This window comes from Charadrius vociferus, unplaced genomic scaffold (assembly GCF_000708025.1).
Source record: "Charadrius vociferus isolate BGI_N301 unplaced genomic scaffold, ASM70802v2 scaffold414, whole genome shotgun sequence".
Lineage (NCBI taxonomy): Eukaryota > Metazoa > Chordata > Aves > Charadriiformes > Charadriidae > Charadrius > Charadrius vociferus.
Window position 1 is genome coordinate 3,151,262 of NW_009648079.1, and position 12,660 is coordinate 3,163,921.

The window sequence follows — 12,660 nt, forward strand, 5'->3', positions numbered from 1 at the left end:
CACTCTTTCTTGGATCTAGTTCTCACCAAAAAAACAATGAGCTGATCAGACCTCAACCTCAGTACACCTCATGAATTTGTGCACTAAATATTTATCTTATCAGCCTGGAAGATCTCCCAAATTCAGCTTTTTCTCCTTCACTCCCTTCCACTCCTGGTTAGCCCAGTTGGAATACAAATACCATAACTCTGAACTTTCCTCCTTCCTTTTTCTTCCGCCAGTTTTTTGTTGCTGAGCATGACGTCACATGGTATGGAATATCCCTTTGGTCAGTTGGGGCCAACTGTCCCAGCTGTGTCCCCTCCCAACCGCTTGAGCGCCCCCAGCCCACTCGTTGGCAGGGTGGTGTGAGAAGCAGAAAAGGCCTTGACTCTGTGTAAGCGCTGCTCAGCAATAACTAAAACATCCCTGTATTATCAACATTGTTTTCAGCCCCAAACATAGCCCCATACTAGTTACTTTGAAGGAAATTAACTCTATCAAAAGAGGTGAATGAGCTCCGGGCACCTCCAGCGCAATGTGCAGCACTAGAACAGCTATCCCAGCCAAAACCAGCACATCCACCAAGATTCAAAACTACCTGAGTTCTTTCATTAATAATTGCATTATACGTTGTTGTAGGATAAATGAATTCTCAGCCACTCCATCTTCTCTCTGTCCTGTGCCCAAAAGTCCTTTATCCAGACTTCTTGGAGTTCGTGATTCTGTTGACTGGTGGATATTTCCATATGTTTTTAATAATAAAAAATGTGAAATAGCATGGTTGGTTCAATTTCACATGACGTTAAATGGACTTGTTTGCTTTATATTATATTTTTCTGAAATAAGAGAAGAAAAAAGAAATTCAGTCATTGTTCTCTGCTTTTATAAATTGTAATTTTACTCAGTCTTCCAATAATGATTTTTACAGACATTTTTACAATTTACAGTTTTACATTTTCACATTTTACGTTTTTACAGTTCCAGAATTCTTTGTTCAAAGTCAATAATCATACTTCTCCCTATCTCCCTTCCTTCTTTGTCTTCCTTGTCCTTTTCCAGTAAAAAAATGCTGATGAGCTGTACTGGTATTTCCACATACTTTCAAGCATAAAGTGTAATCGAAGTAGTATGTAAAATCTCATTGTCATCCCTGGGTTAGGGATCAGGCCTGAATGCCTTTACCCTGAGCCCTACTGCTGAAATGTCTGCAACACTTTGTGGGAGGTAGTACGATATTTCAACAGTTTTATTTTTAGCCTATCTGTTGGAACTAAAATTGTGCAGTGCATTAGAAAACTTTCAGCTTCAAGTGCTGTGGGTGTCTGCAGAGGCTGCAGCATAATCTGTGTTTAAGTTGTTATGGGCTAGATTCCCAGTGGCTTCCTTTCTAACTTGATAAACTTGGAGATCCATTATATTTTAATATGTAGTTCATGAGTTAATAGAAAAAGCTGGCTCAAATTAATAATAAGGCACACATTTCCACACTGAACTTTAATCATTTCAAATGACTGGATATTTATGAAGAACCAGAGCTCTATAGGTTTTGGAAGTTGAACTCCATGCAAGAAATAGTATAGGGTGATAGGGTGCCATTTTTTTTAACCATAGTTTTCCATTGAAGTCAATAAGGAACTGTACTGAAAAACTGGACCTCTATTTTTGGTTAAAGTCAGGGCAAATTGTGTTCCCATTGAGAGTGACCTGATATTGTGAATAATTATAATTAAACCCTGTGACTCCATAAGAAGTTCTTCAGTGTATGTAACACCAGTGGAAACTGGTCTTCCCCCACCCCCAGCATAAGACAGTACGGAATAGGAGAGTGGTACTGAATTTTTTGTTTTCGTTGGAGTCGGTTGTTATCTTGTATTTAAACCACCTAAATATCATATAGCCAATGGCCATTTAATGGAGCTTCATGAGCCCCATGCAAACAAGCTATAAAAATATATGTATTTGTATGTGTATCTATAAATGCACACACAAATATCTGTATATGTGTGTTCTCACTGTTAGTTACTTGAATTGTCAAATTCTCTATTTCTTTTTTCCACTTCCAAAGCTGTTGAATACAACCATATGAGGCCAAAAGACTCAAGGCAATACCATTATTAAGTGGAAAGCAATTACCTAGTGATGACTGACATAAAAACTACTTCAGTAGCAGACATTTTTGTAAATACAAATAATTGCATTTTCTCTTTTTATGTAAGAATAACAGCTTTCTTTTAGAGAGATGGGAATTTTTCAAGAGAAGTACTAGTTTACTGCATAGTCAGTGGCTGTTCCACAGCCTTAGCAACATCTTTTACAAATAGCTTAATTTTCTTTTCTTTTTTGATGGCTATTTTCATTACTTATTAGGATAATGTTGTAAAGTCACTGTTTATTCATTGCACAATTCTGTAAATTACATTAAATCACTATACAAATTGTTAACAGAACAAAAGAACAGGAAACATGCAGGCTTTTAAGTAATGTATTTCCAATGGAGCTGAGAAAAGGGCTAAAAGCAATAAAAAAAATCAGGGTAAAGAAAAAGAAATACATTCTAAACTGATTTCTTCTGGTTGCACTCATTTGTACTTACTTTATAGGAAGATCTAATGAACAAATTTTCTGTGAATAACATCTTTTGAAACCACGAGCAAGGATACTTGTTGAAACACTTTTCCCATTTCCTATTTCAGAACAGCTTCATACTGTATTGAAGAATTATATTTCTTGAATTTGGAACCATTTTAGAAACCCGCATCAGAATTTTGACAGTGAAGTCTTGTAGACAGAGAAATGTTTTACACTCATAACTGTGTTGATAGCACGTTTTATCAGCAATACTATTCATCTGAGGAGAATGCTGTTAGTATGATGCATTTTCATAGGACTGTAGCTGCATCACTACTTTTAGAATATTATTATGTGTACAATATTATTATTTACAAAGCAGGCTCACAGATGACATTTGTCAAATCAAGGAATACAGAAAAAGTAGTAGATACACTGTGAATACTGAATATTTAAGCAATCTGAAGAGCCACATTTACTCTGAATAGCCAAATGAGTTTTGCTAGTCACAATGTTCTCACAAACTACATGCAAATAAAAGAGATTTAATTGAACAATTAAATATCACAGATTTTCTATATAGAACTAATATTTGGTATTATTAATCCTGTGAATATAATATTTCCCAACATAACTCTTCTGCAAAATTTATGGAATGTGTGTTTCTGAGCTCATGCAAGAAAATACATACACAAAGGAATTGTTCACTTTTCATGATCCAAAATTAGTATTAAATGCAACATATCTTATTCCCAGGCATCCCAGGAAAAGAGACTTCAAATATTTCCTCTCCTGAAACTATAATGATCTGTGAAATTAGCTGACAAAATAAATTGTAACTTATGGAAATACTTTAAGGATTCTTAGGCATTACATTCTTCCCTCTGGTTTTGCATGGAAAGGCAAATGCCTTTCCCATGCCACATATTGAAGGTATCTAGACAGGCTAGCAGGGATTAATTCAAATAAATGGAAACAGTACAATTCATAGAGCGATCTGTGGGACCAAAATCCCAATTCTGACAACCTAGGACAGTAAAAGTAGAGACCAATAGATCTGATTGGCAACTGGGCTCACCACTAGCATATCCCAGAATCACAGAATCACAGAATGGTCAGGGTTGGAAGGGACCTCTGGAGATCATCTAGTCCAACCCCCCTGCCAGAGCAGGGTCACCTACAGCAGGTTGCAAGGGGGGAAATAAGACTGCCACCATTTAGGTAAAATAGATGCAGAAATCCAATTAAAAATTGAAACCTTCAGTGAATTGCAAGCCCATTCCTTGCCTTCAAAATGGAGGTGTTCTATTGGGAAAGATATCAGTGAAATTCTGCTGAATTAGCTGGAAAACACTGGAATTAGGCTCTGGAAGGATAGCTTGGTGTTACAAGCTTCCTTGCACAGAGGCTGAGGGATGGCTGAACCAGATAATGCCTTCAGCCCTGTGTGTTTCATCCTACAGTCAACTACAAATACCCACATGTACCTGGCTACTTAAACTGGCCTGACACAGAGCACACAGGATGGGATCCTGTGGGAAAGAAGAGAGGGAGAGGAGAGGAGAGGAGAGGAGAGGAAGCAATATATGGGTGATTAATTCCAGGCACAAAATCCAGCTAGCAGGCTCATTTTCTTATAAGGCTTGTGTAGGCCTGTGTAGATAATTCAGATATCGTAATGCCAAGTCACATAATAAATAAAAACCCAATTATACTCATCACCTCGTATTTTGGCCAATGCAACATTTGGCCTCATTCCATCCTGTGGGATCGTTTTTGTGTAAAACAAGCCAGCAAGTTTAGCAAAGGAGAAATTGTTCCTAGGATAAGAGATATGCAGAGGCCCAGATATGTGTCAAGCCCAGAGCTCCTTTAAAGGAGTAACAATATGAGAAGTTATTCTTAATGTGATTTGGGGATAAATTATATTTGTTGCTGCCTGATTTGTGGTCCAGAAAGAAACACGAGAGACGAGGGGTTTCTCTCACACACACCTACAGATCCCAGCACATAATTTTGCTGCATACCTACATAGCAAGTAAACAATGCTGCTTAAGTTATACCTTAGAAAGGGAAAACACATGAAAAAGACTTTTTCAGTGCACCAAAGAGTACAGGCTCAAACATTCCTGGGTATTTTCGGTACACACACAAAAAAGGAACAGGAACAACAGCTGTTCATTGCCTTAACAAGCTGCTTGTAGCATTAGGCTTGACCCACAAGAACTGCATTGCACTGGACAACTTGTAATCAACCTGTTACCTGATGGAATTTGCAACGACATAATAGGGATGAGGTGTCCCTCCCCACCACGAGGAATCTCACCAGGGACGAAGTCTGCAGGAGTCACCAAGTGCCAGTGGCCAACCTAATCCAGTCACCTCAAATATCTGGAAGCATCCTTTTGAACCTGTTCCCCTGTCCTACAAATCATGAAACATTTGTGGGAAGAAGAAACAGACAATGCAAGAACGACAAGTAACATGCTGATAGCACTGTTGTCAGTGTAGGATTTGAGTGTCTGCTCCATCAAAGATAATTGCACAAAGGATCCAGCAAGACAGATCGCAAGAGCCCCGAATCAGAATATGCTGCAATATGGTGATCCGCAAACTTCATCCAGTGTAGAAAACATGTTGAAGTAACTGCAATATCATTTTACAGAAGATTTCTATAATCACTGAACTATTGGATAAAAAGAAGAGAATTCGTGCTCCCCAGCTGTGCTTTCTGCAGATTTGGAATTGATATGATGCTGCTTTCTGGATCAATTCCTCAAGTGACCCACACAAAGAAATACCTACTTTTCCAACTCTTGAGCTAGAAAGGGATCAATACTGGCCTTTATTTTTCTTTACATTTGCAAGAATATGTCACCACGTTCTTTCAAGGACAAAAGCTGTTTCTAAATCCTTCACACTAACAATCCAATTTTTATTTTTATTTTTTGCCCATATAAATGAGTTTCCTGAAATCTAATGGGGTGTAAAGGAAGAAGCTGTTCCTTCTCAGAAGCAAATTCTCAAATAATTTTAAATGTGTTACTATGGTATTCTATATACAAAGTTGTAACAAACCAAATATTTAAAACCATTAGAATTTCCCATGTTACAGAATTCTTAAAATGAAATCATTGCATTTGAGGAAGGCTGTAAGCGGGAGAAAGCAGCCTGAAGCCTAAAGCGAGGAATCTACTAATTAAGATATGCAATAAAAATGTTAATCAAGTAAACTTAGGGAGGATGGGAGAAAGCGATTACATAATCCTCTTGGCACCGTATAATGTCTCAGTGCTCTCACACAGGAAAATGATGAGTAGGTAAACAAGTAAGAGAGAAAAAAAACCCAACCAGGTCCTTTGATTGTGGGCCAAAGAAGAAACTGTTCCAAATGGCTGCTCTAACCAACATTAGCAGTTCAAGTAGAAAACATTCAGATCTAAGAGCTCTCTCTAGTGTGCCAGCCTGGGGATAGCTCACAGAAACCAACCAAGCAGCCTGAGAAACTGGAGTATTTAAGATGATTCTTGTTAAGTGTGGTCATAGCAATGTCTTTTGTTATTCTACTTCTCTATAACTCCGTTCCACCACTGCAAAACTGTAAGTAAACAGGATATTTGATTCTGACTCCTGTATTATAGATATTTAATGGCTAACCAACAAGCAGGTACTTCATTCATACTTGCATAGATCCTTAACGTGAGGGTTTTGTGATTACGCTTGTTTGTAGCCTTGTTGCCCTGTAAGCACGGTGTTGCTTGTAACAGGCTTTGTGCTAAGCTAATAACACAGAACTCAACACCTATCAGGCTCTGTCTGGACTTGTTTCAGTCTATCTGGAGCCATATTTAGTCTAGTTCACCTGTAACAACAGTTATTTAATAATCCAGTGGCTGTTATTTTGCTTTAGCTTGTGAACAACTGTATGAACAATGAACTATTTATGACCAGAATAAAACAAAGAGTAGAGGAGTACTGACATGAGGTGATAGCAGGGGTGTTGAAACTATGAGCACAGGGTGACACCAGGGGCCCCAGGGCTATAAACATGTCACCAATGGTCAGGTAATGGTCATTAAAACTGTGTAACCAAGTGAGCAGGGTAAAGATAGTTTTAAGGATATCAAAGAAAACAATGAACACATACCTAACATAAGTTAAATGTACTACACACAGTAATGTGGAAATGAGGACCAATGAAGAAGCAGCAGGGCACAGATCATATTATAAAACCTGTAAAAGGACTCCAGACAGACCCAAAAGTGAGGAGGAAGGAAACACGTACATCAACATCGCATTTCTGCCAAATGACCACTGTGCTGATGACTGGCTGTAAATCTTCTCCCCTGCCCTGAACCAAAGCCTGAACCTTAGGACCCAGAAACACAGTGGAAGGATGACAGTAATACCAGAGAAACATGGAGACGCTAAACTGTGTATGCTAATCTTAACTGTATATATTTTGAATCATAAGTGTTAATACAATTGTAAGCAGACTAATGGTTATTCTTTGACCAATCCATTAAGACTTCAATTACTATGACAATAAAATCCCTGTTTGTGTATGATATGTACTTATTTTCCCTGTAACAAGATTTTGAGTGTAGCAAATAGGTGGGAATTAATGCAACTTACTCTGTAACCTGGATGTAACAAACTGGCAGCACTTGAACGATGCACAATACCCCAGTACACTGCTCTGGTGTTTCCAAAGGGTAAGAAGATACACCTCCACCAAGCTGTTGAGCCATTTTAGGAGATAATAATACTATAAAGTCCATACATAAAGAGAAAGCATCTTCCCAAATTAGTCAAGAATCCCCCAGTCTGGAAGTAGGATGATAAAGAAAATGAAAATTGAGGATCATCCCACTTTCATAATAGATGTGAAACTGCTATAATTGGCATCTGTAACTCAAACCCTAATGCTGGACTGAGGACTGCTTAGAATCATCTGTCTTTCTGTCACCAATTCATGAACCCAAACCAAAGTCTGGGATTTACTCTTCTAGGAATATGCTAGGACTTTGGTTTTCGTCAGGATGGCTAGGCTCTTTACTCTGGCAGACAGTAGGGCTTTTCTGGGTTTTTACCCTCTTGGAGGAATTCCATTTTATAATATGAAAAAGTTTGGTGCCTCACACCCAAAGCAATAATGCTAATTTTAGATTTTCAGTACTATTAAGATTTAGAATGCTTATGAAATAGTATAAGCATACATTTCAGAGCACTTAATAATTTTTAATATAATTTACTTTTTCATTAGAAAGCAAAATAGTTAAACACAACAATAGGCAAATTTCTGGCCACAATAAACTCATTCGCACCAATTTTGACACAGTTGTCTTGTTACATTACCACCACTATAGATTTAAATTTCCTGACCTGATTTTTTTTCATTATGTTTGCACTGAATTACTTTGTCCAATACAAATAATATTATGAATTAGGCTTAAAAATATTATCACATGTCAGTTTAGGTGTAAGTCACTCTGTAAAGCTGAAACCCTATTTTTATTTATTACCTGGCTGCTGTTTTGGGATTCTGTATATTGATTTCAGAGAGATTGCCTTTATAATCTTAACACATCTTTCAATTCTATAACTTACTTTCCAAAACAGCAATAATGATTTGCAATGTGCAATTTTGATTGCAAAAGCAGTATTCCTGTAGCTAATAAACTTAATTATTAACATATGACCTTGTGTCTGGAAAAACTCCAGCAGTATGTGCAGTTTAATTTCATATAACAAACTTCTGTGAGACTTGGATATTTTTTGTAATACGAAAAGATTCATTTTTATATGAAAATATTTATTTTGGTAAGGTGCGACAACGTAGTATCAGAATAATAAAGAAAAAAAATATGACCATGAATGTATGAGACCTATATACAGATCACTTCTCATTACTTTTTTTTTTAAATCAGCATATTTCAAAGAACAATATTTAAAGAGGAAAAAGAAAAAAATTAAATTTACATACTAAATATATTGTAAAAAAGCAAGAAAATTATGATTTTTGTGCCCAAGCCAGTCACATATGTATCTCTTCTACTAACATAAAAAAGGATGTGTCATAAAAGCTATGCAAGTGGGGAAAATAAAATAAATCTAATAATGTTTTGCACTTTTTTCACTAGATATCAAAGTTAGCTATAATTATTGCCATTTGGCAAAGAAGGTAGCTAAGGAACAGAAGAGTTATCTGAATGATCTGAGTACAGATTGTTCTGGCTATTCATGTCCATTCACCTAAATCATCTTGGTGCATGAAAGCAGTTCAGAAAGTACATCTGAGCCATTGTACAATCTTAGTTTTGATTTTAGTACCTTGGCTTTGTTTTCAATGGCAATATATAAAGTTTTCTGTATACAAGTGGTGTTTTTCACGTAGTCTTCAAGTAGACATAGATTTCAACACGATGCAGGTATTTCCAAAGGTGAAATACAACAGCAATAGCATACAGGTTGGGAACAAATCATGTATATCAAGGAGAAGTCTGGAGAATTAGGCTATAAATACACAGAAACAATGACAAACCTTTAACCCTTAACAGTGTACCACTACAGCCCAATATAATAATTTACTATGTCAATAAAACTGGATGGAACATCAGCAAAAAATGCCTGTAAAAAGGAAAAAAAATCTCTTCCCAAGAATATAAGTGACAAAGGAAATGTTTAAACTGCAATGAATGTGCCTTTTTTCCTTTGCACTCTGGAGTTTTAAAGAAAAAATAAAATTTACTCCACTCGATAGTCAGTGATGTATATAATTAAATAGAAAGGTTTTGGAGAATGTGATTTTATGGTTACCGTAGCAACTAGGACCTAGATGGTCCATATTCCTGTGCTCTTCTACCATCAAAAAAAAAAATAAAAATCCGTCTATGACCCACTTGAAAACAAATAGGTTTGTACTGCTCAAACTCCCATTGTTCTTCACAGGCATCCATTATCACTCAGAATCAGACTGCTGGGATAATCCTACTCTGGAAATATTCCAGTGGTTTTACCAAACAGCAATATGCATCCTCCATTGCTTAATCTATAGCATAGCAGTGGAAGTTCTTTGCACAGTTATATGTGGCTCTATTTGGCCGTATGTGGCTGTAATTCTATATATGAGGGGAGGAAAGGAAGGTTTTAAAAGGCTATTGCGTTTCATAGCCTAAGCTACTTATGTTTAGAAAAGTTTTAGATTTTTTTACCACAATCACTCAACTACCCTCATCCCATCCCTTTAAGAACAATAAACTTTTGAAACCGTATGTATACTGAGCAGAAGTTGAAAGTTTTTTGCAAAGCTCACCTTACTGTTGTTCTAGTGTGAATCGAAGATGAACTAAAGCAGAAGTGTTGAATAGCTTATTGTTGGAAAGAATTTTCCTGTGTTCATGGTGCTAAGAAAATCTCCTCACCTGCCTCATGTTGTGCCTGAGAAACTAAGGGAAAGCGACAGCGGAAGTGTGACAAAGGGTACAAAGTCATTCTCTATTGTAAAAACATTTAGTACTTGTGGATATTACTTAAATTATTTGTTCTAAGTTTAGATCTCTAATTGCAAATATTTCTCATGAGTTTTTCAAAGGCTGCAATAACACTCAAACATGAGAAAAAAAAATTCAGCCCAACAAAGTAAATTACCATTCCATTAAGTTTACCATCTCTTCCCTCAGAGGCCTCACAAGTGTTAATTTTAAATGTAATCCTTGACTCGCCAGGAGCTTGCTTCTGCTGTATGCAGATATGAAAGGCAGAATTAATATTAACATTAATGTTAAAAAGGCAGGAACATGTTCTTCTTTGTTTTCTAGTGAAATATCTGGTTACCATTCCAGGCAAATTTGACAGCAATTTCTTAAAATATCTCTCTCTTTTTTTTTTTTTTTTTATAAGCGTTTGTTTCTGTAATATCAGTGGTGGAAAAACAAAATAAAACAAATAACATAGAGTGCCTCTTTATCACATATTGGTTTTAGGTCTTTTAATAATTGACCGTACAACACATCCAAATGTAATATATTTATTTATTAACTAAATATTTCTTATTAGAATGACAGCTTCCCTTTTTACATTCCTTCACTCTTTTCCCTATGGGCCTTCCAATCCTTACTTCTAGACATCTTAACTTTAAATCATACTCATTTCCATTCTGTGATCAGAATATAAATAACCTGTACTGCCAGACAGGCACAGAAGAAACTACCATTTCCTTCTCAGTCAGTTCATCCTTTTAGAATAACAATGGAAAAAGTCCAGTTTTAGGAATAGGATTAGGGAGAGGTTTTACACATGCAGTATGCTGCAAGTTTCTCTATAAGCCTTCATGTACTTCAAGTATTCACTGTACCTGCCAACCCATATGCAGGAGACAGATGTTCGTCCTTCCACTTTGTTAACTACCTTGTCACAATACATCACCGTTTATGTATTACTTTGTGGAGGTTTGGTTTACACAATTTAGTCTGAATTTCCACCTGTGCTTGAATAGGATTGGAGAAATACCTGTTAAAGTTAGTGGATTACCTTCTGTTTCTATAGCTGGTTTTAATTATTACACTTGGTATTCATATTACATAGCAAATATTTTAAGTCTGCTCTGTGCTCACTGCGGGTAACAGGTTTGCAGTTCTGAACCAGAGATCGTTTGTCTGCCTGCAGAGGTTAGGCAATGTTTGCACTGTATTTTCACTTGGGTAGCCAGCCTGAGGTGGGTTAGCTGTAAGTGTGGCAAGACAAGCGAGCCTCTAGCCCAACTACGCAGATTTTTGATCTCACTCATGTGCAGCCAGCAAGGACAGACATGCTGTACCATGCATCGGCTCATCCGTCAATTTAAGTGAGACCACTGAACCATTTCACGTGCATTTGAAAAGAGTCATCAAATGTGAAACGCTTATGCCATGATCAGTGTGTGGCATTTGATTGAGAGAGCTGGCAGAGCCGAGAACAAGACCCATATAAAATCCGTAGAGGCAGATCGTTGACTCCTAATAACGGGGCTGGGTGACCTCGAGCGCTCCACCGAGACTGGGGCTCAGCGAGACAGGGGAGCGCACCACTCGTGCGCTGGCAACAGGTATCAATTCACCAGTCTCAGACCAAAATGTTAATGTTGTTCACATGTTTTGTAAAACTCCTAAGGGGGCCTGAGCCCTTCAGTCTCACCATAATATATATATATATATTAACACTTCCTACTGTGCCAAATAAAAATGCAAAATGAACAGTTCACAAGGTTAATAAACAAAGGTAGATTTTCTGATACAGTCCAGTATTTGTCTTAGGCAAACTGCCTCATACATTTGACATACGTCCAACACTATGGAAACATATGAAACATGCTGCCGCCTCCTGACTTACACTGCTATGACTGAAAGGGGAATTGGAATTATGTGAGGGGAGTTGAAGACACTTCACCTTCGGAAAATATACCCTGCCCTTTTTCTTCTCAACACTAAATACAACTGCAAATATGAGGCTATTCAGCCTATGGAGTCATAAAACACAGTCATAACTCACAGGCAGATGAAGAAATGCCAGAATTTCTGAAGCACGTCGACACTCCCTAAAGTATTCCTACTGTAACCCTGTGCACTGTCAGACTGCAACCGAAATAAGAAAGTGGAAGTTGGGAGGGCTGATGTTCACACACCATCAGTCCAAAGTTATTTAGCACAATTGTTTCTGTAATTGCAGCTCACTGGGAATGTTCAGTGTTCAATGGTCCTCGAAAATCAGACTTCCAATTGGCTGATGATGGGTTTTGTTAGATGCACACACTGAGCTGGGAAATTCAGCCACACATGTAAAGACCAGAGAATTCTCAGTGCTGCCACAGGTTTGGGGTGAAGGGGGTCTTAGCAGGATCTAAACTGTTTTTCTTCACACAAATATACGTCTCATGAATTAATAGCACATATATAAGACTCTAAGCTACAGAAACTCAATAGCCACTATAAAGTGAGGAGAGTGAAAAATTAGTGACAATAGGAAATTAGTTTTCTAAGAAAGGTCTTAAGGAACTTAAAATTAACTCCTTACATACCATTACCTCTGATGAAACGGTTGTGTCTAACTGAGATGTCACAAATGTTACAAAAT